Source organism: Amblyraja radiata, chromosome 12, assembly GCF_010909765.2.
Source record: "Amblyraja radiata isolate CabotCenter1 chromosome 12, sAmbRad1.1.pri, whole genome shotgun sequence".
In the NCBI taxonomy this organism is placed as follows: domain Eukaryota; kingdom Metazoa; phylum Chordata; class Chondrichthyes; order Rajiformes; family Rajidae; genus Amblyraja; species Amblyraja radiata.
The window spans coordinates 49257893-49285420 of record NC_045967.1 but is presented as its reverse complement, the minus strand read 5'-3'; the positions used below and the strand labels follow the sequence as shown (position 1 = coordinate 49285420).

At 45.4% G+C, this 27528-nt stretch overlaps 1 protein-coding gene and 1 non-coding gene across 3 annotated transcripts in view; both read right to left on the bottom strand.

The window, feature by feature from the left end:
- tenm1 (teneurin transmembrane protein 1) overlaps nt 1-27528 on the bottom strand; it is an 824829-nt gene that overhangs the window by 786506 nt on the left and 10795 nt on the right. The window lies entirely within an intron of this gene.
- LOC116979428 lies at nt 12319-12510 on the bottom strand. Its single transcript, XR_004413724.1, has one exon. It is a non-coding gene; the product is annotated as a U2 spliceosomal RNA (small nuclear RNA).

Here is a 27528-nt window from a genome sequence, read left to right as displayed (position 1 = left end):
CACATTAAATGATTGAAGATCAACAGCTTAGAATGTCCGTTTGTTCTGAATGTATCATGAATTCTAATCATTTCGGGGAATGTTGAAGCAAAATATTTGAAAGCATGAGATGTAACAAAAGCCCCAGCCAGCTGAAGGTCTCGTGGGGAAAGTGACGCATTTCTACACATCTTCAGGATGCACACAAGCTTGTGATTTAATGTTTTGTTAGAGACATTCAGACAATCGAGATGGTTCGAACATCCCAATTCAACAGTGAGCAGTGACTAAAAATAAATTTTAACTCAGTAATTTCTTTCCAAAATCCAAAGCAGCACAGCTTTGGAAGAAAGGCCTTTGAAAAAGTGCTTGTGAACTGGAATGTCGATGAGAAAACAATTAAAACAAAAATACAAGAGTGTTCTGCTGTAAAAACTTAATCTACTTATGTAATAAGCCTGAGAAAATCAAGAGTCTTTTGGTAGTGTTGGTATTGATCATAGAAACATAGAAACATAGAAAATAGCAGGAGTTGGCCATTCGGCCCTTCGAGCCAGCACCGCCATTCAATATGATCACGACTGATCATCTAAAACCAGTACCCCATTCCTGCTTAAGCCCCTGTCCCACATTCACGACCTAATTGGCGACCTCTGCCGAGTTTTGCCCTTGACTCATACTCGCAGCATGGTCGCCACGAGGTCGTAGGAGGTCGTAGGTCACTTCTCATGACCGTGAGTGGTTTCCGCGTACTCGTGGCCTCAAGTAGGTTGCGGCGTTTTTTCCAGCCTGATAAAAAATGTCCACGAGTAAAAAAAAGTCAGCATGGAAAAAAAATTGACACTTTTTACTCGTAGGTAGGTCATAGTTAGGTCGTAGAAGGTCATGATGGTAATCGTAGGCAGTCGTAGGTCTGGCCCGAGAAAAAAATGCGAACATAACATAATTTTATCATGTGATCATTTTCCACACCTAGCTAGTCGTAGTTGGTCTTAGGTGTGATCGTGGGGGGTCGTAGGAGGTCGTAGACATAGTCGTAGAAGGTCGTAAGAGGTCTTTTACTTTGGCGGGTCAACACGACCTTGACATTTTTTCCAATTTGTCTAGGGTCTTCTAAACTCGTGGATTAGGTCGTCCGAGTGGGACAGGCCCTTTAGCCGTTAGCTCAAAAAGCTATATCTAGCTCTCTCTTGAATTCATCATGCTGGTCTTCAACGTAGCTTTTTTACTCTGAAGTTAACCAGCTATCTATGTTACATTGATTAGTTAATTCTAGTTTAGTTTTAGTTTAGTTTAGTTAAGAGATGTGCTGGTCTTTAGACTTTAAAGAATTTGTTGGTGTTGTTTTTGCTTAGTTTAGTTTTGGAGATACAGTGTGGAAACAGGCCCTTCGGCTCACCGAGGCCGCGGCAACCAGCTATCCCCGCACACAAAGACTATCCTACGCAAACTAGGGCCAATTTACAATTTTTCCAATGCAGTTAAACCATAAATCTTCGGAATGTGGGAGGAGACCAAAGATCTCATGGAAAACTCACGCAGGTGACGGGGAGAATGTACAAACTCCGCATAGACGGCACCCTGTAAGCAAGATCAAACCCGGGACTCTGACGCTGTGAGGCATCAACTCTACCTCTGCGCCACTGTGCCGCCCCTATCTCTAAACAAAACTAATCAGTGGCGCAGCAGGTAGAGCCGCTGCTACACAGCAGCAGTAGGTTCGATCCTGACCTCGGCTGCTGCCGGTGTGGACTTCTTTGTATGTTCTCCCTGCAGTGGGGTTCCTCCGGATTCTTCTTTCCCAATGACGTGTGGGTTTGTAGGTTAATTGGCTTCTGCAAATTGCCTGCAGGAAGTAGTTGAGAAAGTGGGAGCTATTGTGATCAGGTGATCGATGATCGGCGTAGACTCGGTGGGCCCAAGTGTCTGTATCTTTCAATCTATTGAAACAAAACTACAATGTAGCTCCTCTACTTTAAGAGACGTCCCACACAAGCAGAGCTAATCTTCAGGACAAATGAGAAGGTGCAGTAATTATAACTCTAACGCAAGGTCATCCAGAGATAAATCGGTGATCTGCGGCATGCAGTCATCTCTTCCAGTTGCACTGCACTTGGAAGCCGAGATCCGAGGAAGTTGATTTTGTTCAACAAAGTGTGTAAGATAACGATCATTACATTTAACCTCTGCCAAACAAAGGTCCTCAACCACCAATGCCTTGTGCAGAGTGAAATCCAGATCCACAACACTCTGGATTTTGCTCACATTCTCCCTTGTATATTTTACCCAGCCTGGTAAATCTCTGTATTTGGAGACAAAAGGGACTGCTGGCTCACGAAAACAATGACAGAGTGTTGGAGTAACTCCGAGGTTCAGGCAGCCTTTCTGGAGAACATGGATAGGTGACATTTTGGGTCAGGATTCTTCTTCAGACCTTAATAAGAACTTTGTCTTATAGGACGACAGGGTGGCGCAGAGGTAGAGCCACTGCCTTACAGCGCCAGAGACCCAGGTTCGATCCTGGCCATGGGTGCTGTCTGAACGGAGTTTTTGCATTTTCCCTGTGACCTGCGTGGGTTTTCTCTGGGATCTCTGGTTTCCTCCCACAATCAATCAATCAATCAATCAATCAGATTTATTCACCACATACACAATAAAGTGCAGTGAAATGAATTTGCCAGCAGCGGTACAATAAAAAAGAACACACAATACACAATACAAATTTAACACAAACATCCACCACAGCATTCTTCACTGTGGTGGAAGACACAAAGTACAGTCAGTCCTCCTCCATTGTTCCCCCTTGCTCGGGGCCATAAACCTCTGCAGTCGCCGCTGCGGGTGGCCAGATGTGCAGGCCCTCTCGTCTGGAAGGTAAGTCCCGAATAGGTGCTTCCCTACCGGAGACCGCGGCTTCAGGATGTTGTAGGCCGCAGGCCGGCGGCCAGAGCTCTTCTCCATCGGCGAGGGATCCCGCTCCGGATGATAAGTCCACGCCGCGCCTGCGGCTAGAAGCTCCGCAGATGATGTTGAAGGCCGCAGGCCGGCGGTCGGAAATCTTCTCCTCCGGGGATCCTCAACGAAGGATCCCAGGCTCCGGACGCCGCGCCTGCGGCTAGAAGCTCCGCAGACCGCGGCTTCAGGCTGAACAGTCCGCCCTGCTCCGCGATGAAAAAGCCCACGCTGCGCCCGCTGCTGACTCCACGAAAGGCCGCACCAATCCATGGTGTTATCCCGCGAGGGAGGCGACATGGAAAAATTAATCTCTACTTGGAGGAGGCGACTGAAAACGGTTTCCCCCTTTCCCCCCTCACCACCCCCCACACAAGACACACCAAGAGACACGAAAACACACATTTGGACATAGTAAAAATGATGAACACGCTGCTGGCAGGGCAGCCTTCTCTCAGCGCCCCCACCGACCGAACCTCCAAACATGTACAGGTATGTAGGTTAATTGGCTTGGTATAAATATAAATCGTCCCTAGTGGGTGTCGGATAGTATAGTGTGCAGGGATCACCAGTCGGAACGGACTCGGTGGACCAAAGGGCCTGCTGGTGTGCTCTATCACTAAACTAAACTAAACTAACGATGATGAAAGAGGGAAGCCATTTTGAGTTCGATAAAGAGAAAGAGAAATGCATGACTTCTAACAATGTTGACTAAATACACTGTTGGTTTAATAAACAAGCAAATGGGCGATGAGCAATCTTTCAAATATGCACATTACTTACTTCATCACAACTTGTTGATGTTCTCGTTGCTCCCAATTATCACAGTGGTTTGTGCACTTAAGATACGTGAATACAGATAATTGTTCAGCCAGAGCTGCAAATGGCACTGTCCGATCGGCCAATTTCAAGCCAGATTTAACACAGCAGATGAGCTTCCCCCAAAGTAATATCATCAGTCAGTCTGGTCGAACACATCACTAATTTGAAGTGGAGTAAAACTTCTACTTAATGGACCAAAGTGTGGACACAAGATGTTGGTTTACAAAAAAAAAAGACACAAAGTGCTGGAGTAACTCAATCTGCCACCCAGCATCCCTGAAGAATGTGGATAGATGACGTTTCGACTTGGGACCCTTCTTCAGACTTGACCCGAAACTTTGCCTACCCATGTTCTCCAGAGATGCTGCCTGGCCCACTGAGTTACTCCAGCACTTTGTGCCTTCTTTCTCTAGCTCTGCAGCTGCTCAATATATTTTGGTGGATGTGTTTTCTCAACAGTCACCTTACATTCTCCTCAAAGGAGCGACTATGAGTTGGCAAACTGTGCTTAGTATACAGGGGACCACGCTGACCACTGTGCCATCAGTTCTGTAAACTAGCCACGGTGTTACCATTGAACCTGCAACCATTGAAATATGCCGATAGGTACTCTACAGTTAGAACACAGTGGCGCAGCAGTAGAGTTGTTGCCTGACAATGCCAGACACCCGCATGCGATCCTGACTAAGCGTGCTGTCTGTACGGAGTTTGTACGTTCTCCCCGTGACCGCGTGGGTTTTACCCGGGTTCTTCGGGCAAAAGATACGGATGTTTGATAATACCCACCACCAGACTCAGGAACAGCTTCCTCCCCTCTGTCATCAGGCTTCTGAATGGTCCTTCCTTAAGTTAGATGCTGTCCGATTCATCGATTCACCTCAAACCCATTGCAGACATTGGACTTCGCCTCTGGAACTGGAGTTGAGTCCTCCAGATAAATGTTTATCTTTGTATGCTTCGTTGCCATAGCTACCAATGTCCTATTCTACATTTTCCTTCATCGTCGTCCCTTTTGATGTCTAATTTTCACACCTTACCCTTCCATATCTCTGTGTGTCTCTCTCCCCCCCAATTCTCAGTCTGAAGAAGGGTCTCGACCCAAAACATCACCATTACCTTCTCTCCGGGGATGCTGCCTGAGCCTTCTGCCAGCATTATGTGTCTCTCTTTGGAGAATTCCAAAGATCCACTAGACTCTGAGTCAATAAATTTCTCTTGATTTTAGCACTAAATGATCTGCCACTTTTTTTGAGATAGTGACCACTTGTTCTGACTTCCTCAGCTGTGGAAAGCTAATGCAAGGAGTAATTGCCTCTTATTTTTAAATTCCAGAGTGTAAAAGTCTTCCAAATGCCACATTTTGTCATATGATAGACCCACCCTCGCCAAATCCAGTTTGGTTTCAGGGATTGGTGATAAACGAGGAGCCAACATGATTTAATGAAAAGAAAATGATATTTGACAGATCTGAAGAGTGTTTAAGAATGTGACCTGCAAGGCAGAGCAATGATAAACTAATGGATGCAGTATATCTGGAATTTCAAGAGACATTTTACATAATGCCGCACAGAAGGTTGTCACTTAAAATAGTGGCTCATAGGTTGGTAGAGAATGCTTCCGAACCGATTTGGAATGAATGGTTTGTTTTTCATCCTGGGCACTCAGCTATTTGCAATCTACATTAATGAACTGGATCGAATAACAGAGACTATTGTATTCAAGTTATGTGACAAGGTACAATAGTACAAGGCGGCACGGTGGCCTAGCAGTAGATTTGCTGCCTTGCCGTGCTTGCAGCGCCGGAGACCCAGGTTCGATCCTTACTACGGGTGCTGTCTGTACGGAGTTTGTACGTTCTCCCCGTGACCGCGAGAGTTATCTCCGAGATCTTCGGTTTCCTCGCACACGCCAAAGACGTACAGGATTGTAGGTTAATTGGCTTGGTATAAGTGTAAATTGTCCCTAGTGTGTATAGGGTAGCGTTAATGTGCGGGGGTCGCTGGTCGGCGCTGACTCGGTGGGCTGAAGGGCCCGTTTCCGCGCTGTATCTCTAAAACTAAACTAAACAAACCTGTGAAGTGCAAAGAGTCGGCAAATGGCTGCAGTTAACTCAGGGTGGATGGGTTGGACAAGAAGTGGAACGTAATGTGGATATGTTCAAAGTTATTCATTCTAGGTGATTATTGTAGGGGGGAAAATTGTGAGGGCTGATAACTAGTAAATAGGGATGTGGATTATGCTAATGTGGTGACAGGGAACCGTAGACAAAGCCTAAACGTAGACACATGGAATGCAGCTGTGAGCACACTCAAGTTCCAGCAACTTCATTGATTATGTTATAGCGTGCACCTATAACATAACAGAAAAGTGGGTCAATTGTCAACTAAGTAAGACTTCTGGATCATAATTTTCTTGTCTGTTACCTTATTAAGTCTTTGTGTAAGCTTTGTGTAAGCATGGTGGCGCAGCAGTAGAGTTGCTGCCTTACAGCTCCAGAGACTCGGTTTGATCCTGACTACAGGTGCTTGTTTGAACGGAGTTTGTACGTTTTCCCCATAACCTGTGTGGGTTTTCTCCAGGAGCTCCGGCTTCCTCCCACACTCCATATATGTGCAGGTTTTTAGGTTAATTGGCTTGGTATGAGTGTAAATTGTCCCTGGTATGTGTAGGATAGTGCTAGTGTGCGGGATCGCTGGTCGGCGCAGATTCTGTGGGACGAAGGGTCTGTTTCCCGCGCGGAATCTCAAACCTGAACTTAGCTAAAGCTCCATTCTGTAATCGACCTTGTTTTACTGTTGATCAAGTTTCTAAGTAATCTTGTCCAGTGAGCCTCATTCTGTGATCAAGACCTTGTTTTACCGTTGATCAAGTTTCTATGTAATCTTGTCATCTGAGAATTTACAAATTGTACCAAAGTCGCACTTGTGAAATCAGCTTTGACTGGTCCCCTGGTTCGCACCAGTTTTAATAAACGCCAATTCTATGTGGCATCACCATTTTTGTTTCAACAAGATCAAATGGCGAAAACGGACTTTGTTTTAAATGGCGAGAAACTGGTGGCGTACAGAGTGTCGCTATGAAATACATCGCACTAATGTACAGACACAGCAAGTCTTCGGAAGATGAATGGTATGTTGGTTTTTTAATACAAAGGACTGAAGCATACGTGTGAAGAATGCTTCCTGCAGTTGTGAGGAAATATGGAGCGAAGACTGTTGGATTAGACATGCTGTTTTGATCTCCGTACAGCAGGAAGAATACATTTGGTTTGAAGGCAATTCAATGTGGAATTTACACAAACGGTTGTCCTCTGAGGAAGGATTGAGTAGCTCGAAGCCAAGCTCACTGGAGCTGAGAAGAATCTTTTGCAGAAGTACTATTCCTGGGATTTGTAAGATTTACTACATTTAGTTTAGTTTAGAAATACGGCGCGGAAACAGGCCCTTCGACCCAACGTGTCCGCGCCGAGCAGCGATCCACGCACACTAACACAATCCTACACGCACCAGGGACACTTTACAATTATACCAAGCCAATTAGCCTGCAAACATGTACATCTTTGGAGTGTCGGAGGAAATTGGAAATCCCAGAGAAAACCCAAGTTGGTAACGAAGAGAACGTACAAACTCCGTACAGAGAGCACCCGTAGTCAGGATCGAACCGCGGTCTCTGGTACTGTGAGGCTGCAAATCTACCGCTGCGCCATCGTACCACCCATGCATTGTTATCAGGTTACGGTGCAACTGCAACATTAGCAACTGATTTTAGCATCATGTATTAATGGTCTTAATCCTTGCGAACATACTACCAAGGTTGAATTCCTGCTTGAGTGTAGATGTCACATCTTATAACATTGGACTCCAAATGGCGTCTGGCAGGGCAGTACAAACATTTAGTCACTTTACAGCAGATTCACACGGAAATCTGCCTTCTAAACCTTTTCCCATTTGAACTTGATGCAAGAATACTGCTCTTTCTTTCATTTAAGGATGCAAGTATTTGTAATGTATTTGATATTAAAGAACTTTTGTTAAAATGTTTATAATTGTTAAAAGTTATTTAAACATTTTAAAATTATGGTCCGTGTTTTTAGGTATTTGAATTTTTTTATAGGTTTTTTAACCTAAATGTCAATGAGAAAGATTCACAATTTTTTTATGGCAGATGCTCTGACTGAAGGAGGGATGTGTCACTTTGTTTTTCACATGGGATTTATTTGGATATCCGCCCCCAAGTGTGTAGGATAGTGCTAATGTACGGGGTGATCGTTGGTCTGCATGGACTCGATGGGCCGAAGGGCCTGTTTCCATGCTGCATCTCTAAATTGAAGTCTAAATTCTATCCTGTGGGTCTGCAAAAGGCCTGAACAGCTCCTTCAAATTCCATCACACTGTGGGCTTATGAGCAACAAATTATTGCACTAAAATTAACAAAGAGAGAGGCAGCCAGCATGATTCAGATTTAAAAAATGACAATGTAGCCTTGTTTGGATGATGGAATTCATCTCCTGGCTGGTGAAATAATCATGTTACTGACTTTGAAGGGCAGCTTTGGTATTCAGTTCAGCAGCACTCAAAGAAAAATGGCAGCTGGCAACGTTTCGTACCACTGACAATAGCTATTTATATTGTTGCATAGACTCTGCTGCCAACAGCGAGGCTTGAAATCAGTCCAGTGCTTCAGATGTTGTTCCAGAGTGCTGACAGTACTGGAGCCCCGGATATTTACAACCAGCGCCACCGATCAAGTCACAGATCCACCCGCATTCGCAGCTGTAAGATTGGCACAAAATGCTGGAGTAACTCAGCGGGGACAGGCAGCATCACTGGAGAGAAGGAACGGGTGACATAGAAACATAGAAAATAGGTGCAGGAGTAGGCCATTCGGCCCTTCGAGCATGCACCGCCATTCAATATGATCATGGCTGATCATCCAGCTCAGTATCCCGTACCTGCCTTCTCTCCATACCCCCTGATCCCTTTAGCCACAAGGGCCACATCTAACTCCCTCTTAAATATAGCCAATGAACTGGCCTCAACTACATTCTGCGGCAGAGAATTCCAGAGATTCACCACTCTCAGTGTGAAAAATGTTTTTCTCGACCCCGACGTTTCGGGGTCGAGACCCCTTTTCAGTCTGAAGTCTGACGTGCAATTCTTGAGTCTGAAGAAGGGTCTCGACCCGAAACGTCACACAGTCCTTCTATCCAGAGATGCTGCCTGTCCCGCTGAGTTACTCCAGCATTTTGTGTCTATCTTCGGTGTAAACCGGCATCTGCACTTCCTTCCTAAACATTAGCAGCTTGATGTAAATACACTGAATAATGACTGTAGGCTGCTGCTTCTGTAAACAATTGGTAGATTTGCTCTCTGTATAATTATGCTTTGTTTATTTTGGCTTTAATTGCATTATCTCTTGTTCTAAATTAGTGTTAAACTCATGCCGTTTTGAGGCAGCATAATAGTGGTAAGTTAAGGTATCTGTGACGAGAGATTCCAACATCTCTTAATTATGTTTGCAAAATCATATCTTAATATTGATTGCAAGATATGATTTGTATTTATTTCATTTGTGAAGGAACAGAGGGAAAGAATAAATAGTTTTATTTTATTGCAAAGGCCACTTGTTTTAAACTGCGAGTGAATCTCCAAGAACTGAAAATGTATTTCCAGAGATCTTGACAAACAACTTGGATTAAGATTGAGTCCAAACAGGGTCGGCACGGTGGCGCAGCAGGTAGAGTTGCTGCTTTACAGCATCAGAGACCTGGGTTCGATCCTGACCATGGGTACTGTCTTTAAGGAGTTTGTACGTTCTTCCCGTGACCTGCGTGGCTTTTCTGCCGGGTCCTCTAATTTCCTCTCACAGTCCAAAGACGTGCAGGTTTGTCGGTTAATTGGCTTCTGTAAATTGTTCCCAGCGTGTAGAATAGAGCTAGTGTCTGGTGATCGATGGTCAGTGCAGACTCGATGGGCCGAAGGGCCTGTTTCCACCTTCTATTCCTAAACTAAACTAACCTTGAAACTAAAATCTGGACTAGACTAAAAACCAAACTAAACTAAACTAATCTAATAGGAAAAAGAAACAAGAGCTAAATAACAAAGTCCCATTCCCTAACTCCAGGCTGGTGCAAAATGGTAGAGGTTTAGGCCAAAGTTAGTTCAACTCAGTCACTTACACTTCAGCCCACAATTACGAAAAAAGATTTATTGAATTAACTAATCAAGTAAATATGAATAATCCAGTGTTTCTCATTAACACCAAATATCCAACATAAAATAGTAAGATTAAACGAGAACTTACCAGTTTGAAGTTTGATCTGTATTTTATGAGGAGTTACGATGAGGGATTACGTGAAGAACCCGCTCAGTGCGCAGGCGCGGCATACTTCCAAGCAGCGGTGTGGAATCACAGATAGACACAGTTATTTGAAGTAAACATAGTAAAGATAAGGAGACATCAATTTATTAGTTTGATCCATATAATGAGGGTGGGAGCGGAGGGCACGTAATCCCTCATCGTAACTCCTCATAAAATACAGATCAAACTTCAAACTGGTAAGTTCTCGTTTAATCTTACTATTTTACTTCGGAGTCACGTGAGTGACTACGTGAAGACTTCAAAGCTCTGTGATTTCAAACCGTGTAACAGTTCATACTTCACTCGCTGCCGAAGTCATTCGAGGGAGGAAGTATGTTATCGTAATCAACCATGAATCTGTTTGTAAAAACAATAATGGTGTTATTAACAACAACAAGACCAATTGCTCCCCCGGGCTTAAATTATATATTTTTTGCAGATTCTTTTTCTGCAAACGATACAGGTTCTGTCAGTGGTTTGTTATAAAAGTTTGGAACGTATACTCCCTAGACCACCCTGCAGTAGCCAGGATGTGGTCCATAGGCTCGTCCATCCTCTTAGTTACTGACGTGGAAGCTGTTCTGGTGGAATAAGATTTTATACACGTTAGTATTTACTCCAGCAACTCCCAGTACCTGCTTGAGCCACTAGAGATAGTTTAGCTCGTCACCCGACCATGAGGTTTCCTGTGGCTGACCCATAAGGCTTTTTCCTCTCCCTCGGTATTCCTTATTGTGTCGATCTCTAAGTGGGTCATGACACATAAAACGTGGTTCAGGTGGGTATGCCCGGAATTTCATGACTGGACCTGATGTTCCTGGTCTGTTCTGTTTGGCCAACCCTTGAATGGGCATGTGACACTATCTGGTGTTATAACCATGTTGTCCCATCGCAGTAGATGGGAGAGCTGGCGCTTTGTGTTGATGTAAGGCCACCAGCATGTCCATCTTCAGGGTAGGCTGTTCCAGGGTGAGTGACCTGGCTGGTGATCATCCCCTAAGGTATGTCAGGATTTCACTGACATCCCAATTTGGGTGTACCTATTTCTGGGGAATGGATTGATATACCTCTCCTGTATCTGATCACCAGTGAGCGGTACCCAAGTTGAGTAGGCTAACAGAACATGTCCTTCATTGTGGTGAAGACCTGCCAGGAGCTCCAGTACAGTTTTTTGTTATAGTTGAATGTGTAATTCCTGTTTTGGAAACAGTGTACCATTTCTTGATGCTCCTCAGGTATGTTCCCTAGGATATGCGACGGAATGCTGTCATCAGGTTGATAGTGCTCCTGATCCAAGCACAGCAATGGTCTTCCCAATTCTGCAATTCTTTTAATGACCATGTCGAGGATCACTGGGAACCATGCTTGTGGACTTGGTCCACTGTAATTTGCGTAGTACCCGACTGATGAAGCCGTAGTACCTATTGAAGAGGTAGAAGGAAAGGAAAACATAGAGATTAGGTTCCCCCCACCCCTCAATACGCGGGAATGTCTCCATTGCCGCTGCCTTGAGATTGGTTTCATGTGTCATAAGTTAGTACGTGGTGATTTAATTGGATATAAGGAATCGATATCTGGTGTCCATATTGCTTAGTGATTTCAGCAAATATTTTTGGTTTAAATGTATGTTTACAGTATTTAGCTCACCTGATAGGTGAGTTACTGATGGTCAAACATGTTTGACGACATACGGTTTCCAATTGTTAATAAATTGTCCCCTAATATCGATGTTCTCCGCCCAAGTGGTTTGGTATATGCCACCACTGATGTTGTTATCTTATAAACGAACATGCAAATTTGGTGGATTACTGAGCAAATGCTTCACTAGAATTAAGTAAGTTAATATATAACATGTTTAAGTCAATTCATATTGGCATTAAGTATTACAAGCTCAGTAACACATCAGGACACATAAGATGTTACTCAAAACAGGTGGAAGTGTACAACCATAATCCTTCCTGCCGATAAATTCCATGATAACACTACAGATTAATCCATTTGCCCCCATATTACAGGTATGGAGATAGTTTTGAACACTAGTATCTCAGCTCATAGGAAAGGTACAAAGTTCAGTAGCTGGTAATGCTGCTATATCCCAATTACTTTGCCATGTAGTTGATTGGTGGTTAATGCACCATGACTGATAGTCTTAATGAATACCAGATAACAACGTTGTGGATGGTCAACGTAAATATCTGGATATATATTTTGTGCACCGTTCCCAGAGGCACTGCAATACTGGTTCGATGCGTGGAGTGGACAGAGCAAGCCCCTATTCCATCTCCCTGTTCCAAAATTCAATTTAATATATGGTCCCTAGATAAGGGACGTATCAGATTATTAAACTGATAAGAACAGATACTACACTTGATCTTAGCCAAAAGGCCGAGAAGCGATGCAGCTAAAGCTGTATCCAAGGATAGTTTGTCGTTAATATATAGACATGCCATGACGGAATGTTTCTAAGTGTCAGGGCTAGTTGATTCTGGATAACTTTGACTTAAATGCCGCAACGCTCATCATGGTTACTCCATCCAGGTAATTGCGGTATATCCGAAACTTATATGAGAAGGTACTGAATAGTGTGCATCTTCAAGGTCGATGTCTACCATAAAGTATCCTTGGATCCATGGTAGTAGTTACAAATCCCATGAATGGGTATACCTGGTGAAATACTCAAGTGGTTTATCAACGATGGTGCGACATTCACCATCGTGGGAGGGTAGACCACTTGGGGTGCTTGCTGAATTGGTGGCAAGATATTAATTCTATTCCCCTTGTATTTATTTTTTGGTATATAACTACCAAGAGTGATAGCTTCCTAACCAGGCGTGATTCATCCACCCCTTGTTAGTACAACCCTTAACCTTTATGTGATGGTAGGAACCATACGTATCTGTCTTCATTGTTGTTTTCTTCGGTTTCTGGTTCCTTGTTCTTGTAGGGACGATGTTTGTTGGGGGGTGGCACATTTTCCCCTGGGGCCTGCTCTGGGCCGTGGCCTAAAATGCTACAGGTTTGGCATGCAGGCCCCGAGCTTTCACCAGTACCATGAGGTAGACGCCCTTGGTGGACACGTAGAGGTACTGCTGTCTGGTTTAGAATGGTGCTCATTCCAGACTCTGCCCTCTTGTGCCGAATAGTTTGAACACTTCGTCCAGTTTTTTAGGACTGGTTTGGTAAGTGCCAGGTAGCAGGATCTGTGCTTATGAGGTCGGCGTTCTCATAGTCCTGTTAATTTCATAGATTGAGGGCAGGTTTGTGAGTTCATTTCAGAAGTTATGAGGTATACCGTTGAACAGTAGGGTCAGGTGTTTTGCCATACTACCCTGCCCTTCTGGAATGAGCAGGTGGACATGATAGCCGACGTCAGGGTACCAAATGCATTTTTAAAATATTTAGGTTAAATGCGCTGCTCAATGTATCCCCCAATAATGGCGGGCACTTTGAGTAAATGCAATTTAGGGGAGGCGTGATAAAACCAACGCCTCATGGCTACCTGTCTTGGAGAGGTTTTTTGGAAAAGGCAGGTAGTAAGCTGGCCATCAGTTGAGACTGAAAAGCCATCTCGCTAGTGGTGGAGCCACATAGCGGCCACACCCAGCAGCTCTTCCTGATCCTGTACCTCAAGCATACTCCCGATATTGTTCAGCCAGTGACCCCTCTTCATGACCAGCCCAGCCACTGGTCACCCCAAAGCTAACCACACTAAGGAGGAAGCGATGGGCAGTGCCTAGGCACTGTGGAGGGTATGCCTGAACCCTCCAGCGAGACTGCCCCTCACGTAGCGTGTCTCGCAGGAGCTCCTGCTCCAGGAGCCGCTCCAGCGGCTCAGGCGGCTGTCTCTCTCCCTGCGGGCGGAGAGACGTCCCCTCCGACAAGTCGGAAGCCACCGGCCGGATGCCTCTTCGGATGGCTGAACATCCAGCCCGCAGCTCAGGCACTAGCGGGACTGGCTTCGGCGCGGTGTGGGGATAGCGGGGCGCCCGGTAATTGTTCCTACCGCCTTCTTCTGGAGCTTTTGTGCCTTGTAGTAGCGAGAGCGCCCCTCAAGCAGCGCGTCTCGCAGGCACCTGCACCGAGAGCCGCTCCAGCGGCTCAGGCGGCTCTCTCTCCCCCCGTGCGGGTGGAGAGACGTCCCGTCCCAAATCGGGGACACCTGCCGGATGCCTCTTCGGGTGGCTATACATCCAGCCCGCTAGCGGGCTGGGCTCGGCACGGTGTCGGGGAATAGAGGAACACTGGGTCGCTCCTACCGCCTGTTGCTGTCCCCCTTCCCCCCGACGGGAAACGTTCCTCCTCGAACGGGGGACAGTTTTGTTCCAGAGCCTTTTTCTCTGCCTGTAAACACAAGCAGAAAAAGGGGCTCCCCTGTAAAAGAAAACCGACCTCAGGATACTCACCTGACGGTCCGTTTCTCTGTTGCGGGAGTGCCTAGCTCCCGCTGCCGCTGTTGCACTGCTGGCGTAATGCCGCGCCTGCGCACTGAGCGGGTTCTTCACGTAGTCACTCACGTGACTCCGAAGTAAAATAAGTAGATTTCTCAAAGTCCTTTCTGATCTCTGAAGCATACATCCCTGATATAAAGTGATGTAATTCAGTAAGGACCGAATACTTCAACAAATCTAATTAATTAACAGTGTTGTAATAATTCCTCGATGACGTGACATGGTTGCAGCTGTTCTTTGAAGTTAGAACTCCGACTAAAAACCAATATCTTTCCCAATTAAAATGTTGTCAATGTGGTGTCAAGTAATTATTCATGGTTCATCATCTCAAGTGGTGGTAGAACCTCTGTGTACAGGACAATGAAAGAGATTCACATCAAAGCTTGATACCCAATTATGGAATCCCACATCTGAGAAGCTGTGTCGGAAGGAACTGCAGATGCCGGTTTACACCGAAGATAGACACAAAATGCTGGAGTAACTCAGCGGGTCAGGCAACATCTCTGGAGAAAATGAATGGGTGACGTATAAAAATGTATAAAAATGGCCTTTATTAAAATCTGACAATGTGCACTTTAACCACACGTGATTTTCTTCTATTACAAATCCCAAATTGTGGAGTACAGAAGCAAATAAATAAATGATGGGTCTTTGTCCCAAACATTATGGAGGGCCCTGTACATCAATGATATGGAAAGAACATACAGGGCAAGATTAACAAGTTTGCTGATAATACAAAAGTGAGTGAGTTTGCAGATAGTGAAGATGGTTGTGAAAGATTGCGGCAGGATCTGGATCGATTGGCCAGGTGGGCAGAGGAATGGTTGATGGAATTTCATACAGAGAAGTGTGAGGTGTTTAATTTTGGGACGTCGAACAGGGGCAGGAGCTACACAGTAAATGGTTCCTTGAAGGTCGAGTCGCAGCTCGATAAGGTGGTCAAAAAGGCTTTTGGCACTTTGGCCTTCAGCAGTCAGAGTATTGGGTATAATAGTTGGGAGGTCATGTTGCAGTTGTATAAGACTTTGTTGAGACCGCATTTAGAATATTGTGTTCAGTGCTGGGCACCATGTTATAAGAAAGATATTGTCGAACTTGCAAGGGTTCAGAAAAGATTTACAAGGATGTTGCCAGGACTAGAGGGTGTGAGCTATGGGGAGAGGTTGAGTAGGCTGGGTCTCTATTCCATGGAGTGCAGGAATATGAGGGGGTGATTTTATAGAGGTGTACACAATCATGAGAGGAATAGATCACGTAGATGCACAGAGTCTCTTGCCCAGAGTAGGGGAATCGAGGACCAGAAAACATAGATTGAAGGTGAAGGGGAAAAGATACAATGGGGTGGGATAGCGTTTTCGCACAAAGGGTGGTGGGTGTATGGAACAAGCTGATGGATAGATACAAAATGCTGGAGTAACTCAGCGGGACAGGCAGCATCTTTGGATTGAAGTTTTGGGTCGAGACCCTTCTTCAGACGGAGGAAACATCATCCATTCCTTCTATCCAGAGATGTTGCCTGTCCCACTGACTTACTCCTGTTTAATTTTATGTCTATTTATAGGTGATGTTTTTGGTGAGGAACTGAAGAAGGGTCCTGACCCGAAACGTCACCCATCCATGTTCTCCAGAGAGGTTGCCTGACCTGCTGAGTTACTCCAGAACTTTGAGTTTTTTTAGTAAGCCAGCACCTGCAGTTCATTGTGCCTATGAAGATAATAATATATTGCAGTTACTGAGCATGAGCTGCAATGAAACCTTGAAGGTCAATTGTCAAAAGACATTTCACATTTCTACTCAAGTTCAGAATATCCACATTTGTATTGTATGTCTGTACTTGATAAGGCTAAATTATGCAATAAAGGTCATTTTAACCACACTCCAAGACAGAAGTCAGACTGATGCGCAATTAAAATTCATTATGAAACTTACTCTCTCGAATATTGTAGACACAAATGCTGGAGAAATTCAACGGGCGAGGCAGCATCTATGGAGCGAAGGAAATAGGCAACATTTCGGGTCGAGACCCTTCTTCAGACCCTTCTTGAGTCTGAAGAAAGGTCTCGACCCGAAACGTTGCCTATTTCCTTCGCTCCATAGATGCTGCCTCACCCGCTGAGTTTCTCCAGCATTTTTGTCTACCTTCGATTTTCCAGCATCAGCAGTTCCTTCTTGACCTCGCGAATATTGTTATCTTTCTTTAAGCTCCAATCTTATCTTGGTGATCTTAGTTTAGTTTAGAGATACAGTGCAGAAACAGGCCCTTCGGCCCACCGAGTCCGTGCCGACCGGCAATCCCCGCACACTGACACTATCCTACACACACTAGGGACAATTTACAATGTTACCTAAGCCAATTAACCTGCAAACCTGCACGTCTTTGGAGTGTGGGAGGAAACCGGAGCACATGGAGAAAACCCATGAAGGTCATTGGGAAAATGCACAAACTGCGTACAGACAGCACCGTAGACAGGATCGAACGCCGGTCTCTGGCGCTGTACGGCAGCAACATTACAGCTGCCGTTATGCTTTGACAGTACTACTTTCATGAAAGTCCCAGACTTTACTGCCATTTAAACAACATTAATGTTGTTTGGTTCTTTGGAACCAATAACATTACACGGCAAGATCCTACTGATAGTGTTGATTGAGATTAGAATAACATCCTCCGCTGTGGAAAGATTTTTTGGTCCCCAACTTTGGCCTTTGTGAAACATAATCCTCTTTACATCTCTGCAGTAGCAGCAATGCTAATGCTTTCAGTAATTTGAGTCCAACACACTGAAACTCCTTACTAACACCTTTGAACACTTTTAGTTTATTAGTTTAGTTTAGAGATACAGCATGGAAGCAGGCCCTTCGGCCCATCCAGTCCGCACCAATTAGCAATCACCCCGTACATTAGTTAAAACGTACACACCAGGGACAATTTGAACAAGCGGTACCCCTTGGGGAAGGTCATTCCTAAGTGAGGAAACACTTTTTCATCCACAGATTTGTGAATCTGTGGAATTCTCTGCCACAGAAGGCAGTGGAGGACAATTCAATGGATGTTTTCAAGAGAGAGCTAGATATAGCTCTCAGGGCTAATGGAATCAAGGGATATGGGGAGAAAACAGGAACGGGGCACTGATTTTGGATGATCAGCCATGATCGTATTGAATGGCGGTGCTGGTTCGAAGGGCCGAATGGCCTACTCCTGCACCTATTGTCTATGTTTTATGTTTTTTTTCCTAATTTACAGAAATGAATTAACCTACAAACCCGCACATCTTTTGGAGCAAGCTGAGGAAACCCGCGCAGGTCACGGGGAAAACGTACAAACTCCGTACAGACGGCACCCATAGTCAGGATCGAACCGGGGTCTCTGGCGCGGTGAGGCAGCAACTCTACCGCTGCGCCACCGTGACCCCCCTTCCGACTTTGACTTCTTTCAAAACAATTTAAACACACACATTTAAACAGTATTTTCAGCTTCCATTCCTAACTCTTCTCCCAATATTGTTTCTGTTTCAAAAGTCTTTCAGGCGCTTGAAGCGCTATGTGAGTGAAGGGTGTAGTTGCCACTCGCTGCTCGGGCTGTCTGGAAACTGCCTTTGAGTTCGAGAGAAGGGAGAAAACTGGAGGGATTTTCTGCCAACTTAAATAATCGTGTTGCAGCTTTGACCTGAGTGAATCTCTGTCTACAATAGCAGAATATAGCTACACAGATCCGCTGAGGTCAACAAAGCGTGGGGTTAAAAGCTCAGAAGTCAGTTGCCAGATTTTCTTTTTGATAACAGGGTCGGCTTCACAACCAGTCAAAGAAAAATGTATTGAAAAGCGCTGACATTAAACCACACGGCCCTTGAGGTAACATGCCGTATCTGCAACACCATCTCGTTTTGTGTTACTTTCTTTTATCATTCCGCCCTGCGCTTTAAAAATTCACGAGTATGGATTACATTTTTTAGAAAGAATCGTAGGCTGAAAATTAATCCCCGATTGGGAAGGATAAGCACACGCTGCATGAGAGGATCAATGCTCAGCGCTCCACATTCCAATGTCTTCCTCGAAAGTCAATTTCTGAAGCAGATTACACTGTACTGCAATGGCAATTTAGTGTCATTTAATTCCCATCTTACAAATTCTATCACGTATATTAGGGTGAATGGACATTCTTTCACCCAGGGTATTGGGAGCCAAGAACCGAAGGGCATAGGTGTCAGGTGAGAGGGGAAAGAATTTTAATATGAACCTGAAGGACACCTTTTCCATTCAGAGGGTGTCAGGTATAAAGGGCAATCACTCTACAAAGCCTTGAGTGCACTGGGCATCAATGGAATGGAGAGGAGAAGAGCCATCAAGAACACCACAGAGGCAGCGGTGAAAGCCTCGAGATGGCTCTGGATCAGGGGAGAAGGTCCATGGGGAGGAGCGAATGCCACCTGAACACAAGTCGTGGTCTGATCAACCACAACTGGGTCGCCTGGGTGAGGGCGTCTGATGTTGAAAGACCCGAAACACCCAATGACCCCAGGTTACATCACTGATGATGTGTTCAGGAGCATCGATAGATGTCTTTTTATCAATAGAAGGGTGGGCACGGTGGCACAGTAGTAGAGCTACTGCCTCACAGCGCCAGAGCCCGGGTTCGATCCTCACTACGGGTGCTAGTCTGTGCGGAGTTTGTACGTTCTCCCCGTGACCTGCGTGGGTTTTCTCCGAGATCTTCGGTTTCCTCCCACAGTCCAAAGTAGGTTCATTGATTTGGTATAAAATGTAAAATTGTGCCCAGTGTGTGTAGGGTAGTGTTAGTGGGGCGGGGATCGCTGGTAGGGCATTCATACTACTGCCATGTTACTAACAGGTGATTAAGACAGCTAGTTATGAACGGGAGATTTATTTTCCTTCTTTATTTTGTTGTTGGCTGTACTGGAATTTATCATTCTCACCCCCCCCCCCCCCCCCCCCCCTCCACCCCCCCCTCCACCCCACCAACTTCTACAGATGCGCTGTAGAAAGCATTTTATCGAGATGCATTACAACATGGTTTGGGAACAGCACCATTGAAGACTGCAAGAGGTTGCAGAGGATTATGGATGCAACCCAGACAATCACACAAACCAACCTCCCTACATTAATGCAATCTACACTTCACACTGCCTCGGCAAGGCCACCAGCATAATCGGGGATGAGTCGCACCCTGGCCACTCCCTCTTCTCCCCTCTCCCATCAGGCAAAAGGTATAGAAGTGTGAAAACAAACTCCGTCAGATTCAGGGACCGTTTCTTCCCAGCTGTCATCAGGCAACTGAACCATCTTATCAACAACTAGAGAGCGGTTCTGAGCTACCATCTACCTCATCGCAGACCAGCGGACTATCTTTAGTCGGACTGCACTTGACTTTGTCTTGCACTGTACATTATTCCCTTTATCCTGTATCTGTACACTGTGAGTGGTTAGATTATAATCATGTATTGTCTTTCCGTTGACTCGATAGCAGGCAACAACAAAAATCTTTTCACTGTACCTCGGTGACAACACGTGACAATAAACCAAATTATACTAAAAGTGAACTAAATTGCCCAGTGTACAGTACGTGCTTGCAAGGCCATTACAGAGATAACCACATTGGTAGGTAGACAAAAATGCTGGAGAAACTCAGCGGGTGAGGCAGCATCTATGGAGCGAAGGAAATAGGCGACGTTTCGGGTCGACCCGAAACGCCGCCTATTCCTTCGCTCCATAGATGCTGCCTCGCCCGCTGAGTTTCTCCTGCATTTTTGTCTACCTTCGATTTTTCCAGCATCTGCAGTTCTTTCATAACCACATTGGTAGGTGACCACTAGTAGCTAATGTGACTAATGCTATAAAAATATAATTGCTTGAAAACGGAGATTACCTGCTGGAAACACTTGGCAGGTTATACAAAGAGAGGAACAGAGTTGTCATTTCAGGTCAAAGACTCTTTGACAGAAGGGTGACAATTTTTGGCCTGATAGAATTTAAATGTAGCTAATTAAACAACTCAGAATAGAGGCTTAGTGTCAACTTCCTGGTCTCTATCACTGAGAATAGGATCACTTAATTAAACTGAACTTACATTCCGCAGCTACCGTGGGATGTTTCAGACTCGTGCCTGAATATTAGTCCAGTACCTGAACCACTCTGAGATCATACCGTACATACAAATGATATGTATAGGGCAGCTGCCTTACAACGCCAGAGACCTGGGTTCAATCCTGACCTCGGAAGCTGTCACCTGCTGCTCCAGTCTCTTCTAAAATTTCTAATGTGTGTGGTTTGGCAGGTTAAGTAGCTACTGTAAATTACACCTCGTGTCCAGATTCTGACCTCTAGGGTCAGGAACAGTTTCTTTCCAGCTATTATCAGGCAAATGGTGGTGAGTCTGTGGAATTCTCTGCCTCAGAGGGCGGTGGAGGCGGGTTCTCTGGATGCTTTCATGAGAGAGCTAGATAGGGCTCTTAAAAATAGCGGAGTCAGGGGATATGGGGAGAAGGCAGGTACGGGGTACTGATTGGAGATGATCAGCCAGGATCACATTGAATGGCGATGCTGGCTCGAAGGGCCAAATGACCTACTCCTGCACCTATTGTCTATTGTCTGTTGTCTATAACTGCACAGTCCTCTCATTAGCTAGAGTGCGGTCCTGAGCTAATCCACCTCATCGGGGACCTTTCAACTAACTTTAATTGGACTTTACCAGACTTGAGTGTTATATCCTGCACTGAATTGTGTATCCTTTATCCTTTCTGGATGGCTTGATTCTATCCATGTACAGTATTTTCTCTGACTGGATTAACACGCAGACAAAATATTTTCACTGTTCCTCAGTACACGTGGCAAAAATATATCACATAAAACAAAACTATGTATGTGCCAGAATCTGTTGGAATTTGATGGTTGCAGTAGTAGTGTAAGTGGGTGCTTGATGGCCAGCATGGTCTCAATGGGACGAATGGCCCATATGAATGTATCTATGACAGTTATAAATGTGGAGTTCCATCACAACATTTATTGGATAAAATATTGGCTACTTCAACTAATAAGCACAAAACAATTGATGAAATGTAAAAGAATATTGCAGTGGCACAGCAGGGTTAATATTTTCAAGGTTCATAATCGCCCTGTCCCACGGTGCGAGTTCATTCCAAGAGCTCTCCTGAGTTTAAATAAAATCAAACTTGTGGTAAGCACGGAGAATGAATGTAGCGGGTACGTCGGAGCTGGGGACGTCTCTTAGCGCTAACGGCAGGTACTCGGGAAGACTCGCTAACGGCAGATAAGCACGGGAAGACTCGTGAAGATTTTTCAACATGATGAAAAATGTCTACGAGAGCCCCGAGTACCGACGAGTGGCCATTGGCGGCGCGACTCACCCGTTGCAGCGGCCCCTACAGCCTGTCTGTCTTTTTTTAAATTTTTTGTCTAGTTAAATGTAGTGTTAGTGTTTTTTTAATACTGGTTTTAAATGTGTATATGTGGGGGGGGGAGGGGGAAACTGTTTAAAATCTCTTCCCTGTCCGGGAGACCCGACCTTTTCCCTGTCGGGTCTCCGTTGTCGTTGGGGCCTAGCACCGTGGAGCGGCCTCCAACCTGAACGACCCGGGGGCTCGGGAGACTGCGGAGCTGCGGACTACTCACCATCGTGGGGCTGGCCGGCCTCGGAGCGTGGGGAGCGGTGGTGACTCGCTGCTGCGACTCGACTCCTGGGGCTCGGAGGCTCCAGCAACGCAGCCGCAGGTCCGGTGGACTGGGACATCGAGAGCTCGCGGGTCCGGGGGAGAGAGAGACCGCTTCCCGGAGCTCCCGCAACGCGACTTCTCCAGCCCGTGTCGCGGGGTTGGAACGACGGGGTTGGGGACGTACATCGCCCGGCACGGCTTCATGGCCGTGGGACATTACAGCGCCCGCCGGGGGCTCCAACATTGTGACTTTTAGACCGGGAGCGGGGCCGTAAATCGCCCGGCACGGCCTAAAATGGCCGTGGGACTTATCATCGCCCGCCTGGGGCTTGGACATCGGGAGAGAAATGGAGAACAGGGGAGAGAAAAGACTTTGCCTTCCATCACAGTGGGTTCACTGTGATGGATGTTTGTGTGAGTTAAATTGTGTGTATGTCTGTAGGAAATTGTCTTTGTTTGTATGGCTGTGGAAACGGAATTTTGTTTGAGCCTCACTGAGGCTCAAATGACAATAAATATTGTATTGTATTATATTGTATTGTATTTACCGTAAATCTCCAAGTTCAAATCAGGGCAAACTCGGGAGAACTCTTGGAATGAACTCGTACCGTGGGACAGGGGTTTAAACCAATACCAATCCCAAGAGGGGTGGCACGGTGGCGCAGCTGTGGTGTTACAACCTTTCAGCACCAGAGACCCGGATTCAATCTCGACTACGGGTGCTGTCCTTACAGAGTTTGCACGTTCTCCCCGTGACCTGCGAGGGTTTTCTCCAGGTGCTCTATGGTTTCCTCCCGCACTCCAAAGACGTACAGGTTTGTAGGTTAATTGGCTTCGGTAGAAATTGTAAATTGTTCCTAAAGTGTGTAGAATAGTGTTAATGTGTGGGGATCGCTGGTCGGCGCGGACTCGGTAGGCCGAAAGGCGTGTTTGCGCGCTGTCTCAACTAAGCTACACTAAACTAAATAGACAATAGACAATAGGTGCAGGAGTAGGCCATACGGCCCTTCAAGCCATTCAATGTGATCATGGATGATCACCCATAATCAGTACCCCATTTCTGCCTTCTCCCCATATCCCCTGACTCCGCTATCTTGAAGCTCTCTATCTAGCTCTCTCTTGAAAGTACTCTCTCTTGAGAGAACCGGCATGTACCGCCCTCTGAAGCAGAGAATTCCACACTCATATCTCTCTGTTCTAAATGGCTTACCCCTTATTCTTAAACTGTGGCCCCTGGTTCTGGACTCGCCCTACATCGGGAACATGTTTCCTGCCTCGAGCGTGTCCAAACCCTTAATAATCTTATATGTTTCAATAAGATACCCTCTCATCCTTCTAAACTCTGCAGTGTACAAGCCCCGCTGCTCCATCCTCTCAGCATAGACCTACGCTGCACTTCCTCAATAGCAAGAATTAATCTAAACTAATCTTATCGAAAGCTGACAGGAATTGGGTAGAAAGACAGTCTTGATGCTATCATGTGACTGGATGAACTAACTTTGATGCCAACAACATACTTTCTTTCTTAGCTGGTGATCTGTTTTGCTGGAATCAGAAAGACAATGGCAAAAAGCCATCAGCAGATGGCAATGAGTCATTTTCTTCAGCATTCTTTCTGTTATCTGCTAGGATATTTCTGGATGGGAGAAGTAAAAGCCTTTCTTAGACATCAGTACGTAGATTTTTTTAAATACTGACCTGTTGATATTGGTCTTGTGTAATGTATGCAATGTCAATTTTACATTCCATTCTTTGTTCAACAAACACTGTCCTCTCATCATTGGGGCATCTGTTTGATTTCACTTCAAACAGATGGGAAGAATATTTCCTCGCCCGCACAGTTATCACGTGAACTGCGCGGAAATGAGTTTGGGCAGTTTCAACTTGGCAGTTTCAACCAGTCAACAGAATAAAACCACTCATAGTTTGGCAGTAATTACTGTCTTATTCCACCAGGTTTAGTCTGAGAAACATCAAGCATTGGGGCAATGAACTGGATATTTTGCTCATAAAGATAGACAGAACGCTGGAGCAACTCAGCGGGACAGGCAGCATCTCAGGAGAGAAGGAATGGGTGGTGTTTTGGGTCGAGACCCTTCTTCAGACTGAGAGTCAGGGTTAAGGGAGATTAGAGATATGGAACAGTACCATCTGGGTTCAATCATGGTTGTCGAGCTGGGGAGCAGGAGGCGTCACAGAGGGGGAGCAACGTGCGTGGGTGTTGCAGAACTCTCGTTGGATAGTTTGCTCTTTCAGATGAGGGTTATTCTGCTGAAGGAATCCATTTTATGGACCATCATTGACAAAGGCATGAATTATATCAGAATTTGCATAAATGTTTATGTAGACAGACTGATGAAGGGTCTCGACCCGAAACGTCACCTAGTCCTTTTCTTCAGTGACGCTGCCTGACCCGCTGAGTTACTCCAGCATTTAGTGTCCATCTTCTAGCAACTGATGATTGGATGTAAACCAGCATCTGCAGTTCTTTCTGACACACGTGTTCTAATTAGTTTAGTTTCCTTTACAGGTACAACGTGGAAACAAGCCCTTCGAGCCCACCGAGTCCCCACCGACCATCGATCACCATTCGTACTAGTTTGATGTTATTCCACTTTTGCATCTGACCCACCAGGCAATTTACCAAAGCCAATTAACCTACAAACCTGCACGTTTTTGGAATTTGAGGGGAAACCGGAGCACCCGGAGTAAACCCACAGGGTCACAGGGCAAAAATACAAACTCTACACAGACAAGCACCCAAAGTCAGGATCGAACCCGGGTCTCTGGCACTGTAAAGGGCCTATCCCACGGCGATTTTTTCGGCGACTGCCGCGATCATTGACTGAAGTATCAGGTCAAATCAGAAACATTTGCGGCATGATACGGCGTGACGTAGTGTGATGCGGCGTTGACGTGGCGTGATGACGGGTTTTTTTTGTCGGCGCTGGATTTTGAAATGTTCAAAATTTTTTGGCGACACTGATATGAGGCCGGCAGTCGCCGAAAAAATCGCCAAGTGGGACAGGCCCTCACGGCAGCAACTTTACCACTGCACCGTTGTGTCGGCCTATTTTCTCTTCTATTTCACACATTGCTAACTGTATCTGTTGTGAAGCAGCATACTAAAGTGTTGTTGCGTAATTTTGTTTAACAAAAATTATATTAGAAATATTCTGCAATATTTCAGTACATGTGACAAGTGTGGTACAGTTTCAAAAGTTCAGATGAAAATGAGGTTATCACAGAACTAACGTATTTTTAATCATTGCCAACAGACCAGCTGAGCATAGCCTGATTTTAAACTGTGAAAACATAACTTAAAATAAGAACCATTTGCTCATTCTGTTGAGGTGCAAAAGCAAATATCTCATCAATTTAAAATAAATCGTATTTAAATACTTTAAAATGGATGTAGCCCAGTCCATCACACAGACCAGACTCCCCATCAACGACTCCATCTACATTTCACGCGACTTTGGAAAAGCTACCCACAGAATTAAAGACTTGTCTATCCCATTTCTCCCAGTTTCCATCAGGTGGAATATACAAAGCTTGAAAGATCACTCCATCAGGAATGGCAGAGTCATAGAGTCTTACAGCATGGAAACTGACCCTTCAGCCCAACTTACCCATACCGGCCAACATGTCCCATCTGCCTGCGTTTGGCTCAGATCCCTCCATACCTGTCCTATCCATGTACCTATCTAAATCTTTCTTAAACATTGTTATAGTACCTGCCTCAACTACCTCCTCCAGCAGCTCGTTCCATACATACACCACCATTTGTGTGACAAAGTTACCCTCAGGTTCCTATTAAATCTTTCCTCCCCCCTCACCTTAAACCTCTGGTTCTTGATTCACCTTCTCTGGGCAAGGGGAATAGCGTCTACCCGATCTATTCTTCCCATGATTGTGCACACCTCTATGACAACTGGTGAGATCGCGAAGGAACAGCCAACAACCGAGTGAGGTAGAGGATATTTGTCAATGGTCGATGCTCCCTAGAGGAGCAAAGGGCTTAAGAAGAAGAAGAAGAAGAAGATGACATTACCCCGCATCCTACCCCCGGCAGCTCAGGCCCTCACGTCCTGGCAAAGTCCTCGTAAATCTTCTCTGCACCCTTTCCTGCTACTTCCCCTCCGTTATCAGGCTTCTGAATCAGCGAGGGTACTGTCCAATTCACCAATACTCCACTGCAGCCATTGGTGTCCGTTCTCTGTACCTTTTCCTCTGCTCTAGCTATTGTCCACGAGCTTGGCTTGATTGTATCTATGTGTGCTTTCATCTGATTTGATCAGATTGCATGGAAAACAAAGCTTTTCGCTGCACCTCAGCACCATGTGACAGCAATAAACCAAAATGTTTCTCTGCCCAGGTGCATAAAATGTACCTTTTTGGTGTTTTCAGGATGACTTGAAAACCTGCTGTTAAAGGGAGGAAGGAGACAACGAACTGCAGGTGCTGGTTTACACCAAAGATAGTGGAGCAAAGTGCTGGAGTCAGTCAATGGGTCAGGCAGCATCTCTGAAGATAAAGGATGGGCGATGTTTCGGGTTGGGGCCCAACATCAGATGGGTTGGTGACTGGTTTAATCTGGGAGTGTCGCAGGGTGTGCAGGTGGGGGTGTCTTGAAACAGGCAAGATCACAAAGCCTGGCTGTGCCTCAGACTGAACTTTCGCTAAAATCTTGATGCAAACTTTTTTTTTTTCGGCGCTGCTGTTTGGTGAACTCTGCAGATAAATGTTTGTGCAGCCAAGCGGAAATTCCATCCGTTTCTATTTCAGGCATCTGAGATTAACAGCACACGTGATAGGTCAGGAACAGAAGGCTGAAGTGTGGAGTAAATCTTACGCTGAACCCAATCAGTTCTGTAGCTGCAAACGATTCTGTATGATATTTTCCATCTGCCATTCCGCCCATTCTATGACGCACTGACTAAATGCTTCGATACAGCACAGAAACAGGCCCTTCGGCACACCGAGACCGTACCAACCAGCGATCCCCGCACATTAACACTACCTTTGTTGGCTAAGGCTTTGCCCTTGTGCCACCTTGTGTCACTGACGGTTCTAACCTTCCACAAATTTAAAAAAAGAATGAATCAATTGAAAGTAAACTTGCCGTTTAGTTTTTTTTAAATTTCAATTTATATGGACACTATTATAAATTTCAAAAAGTATCTGTTTGCTTTCTAAACAAAAGACTTTAGGAAAAAGAGAAAACAAGATTTATTCAGCAAAAGCTAAGCACTGCAGTTCATTCACTGCCACGTATTGGA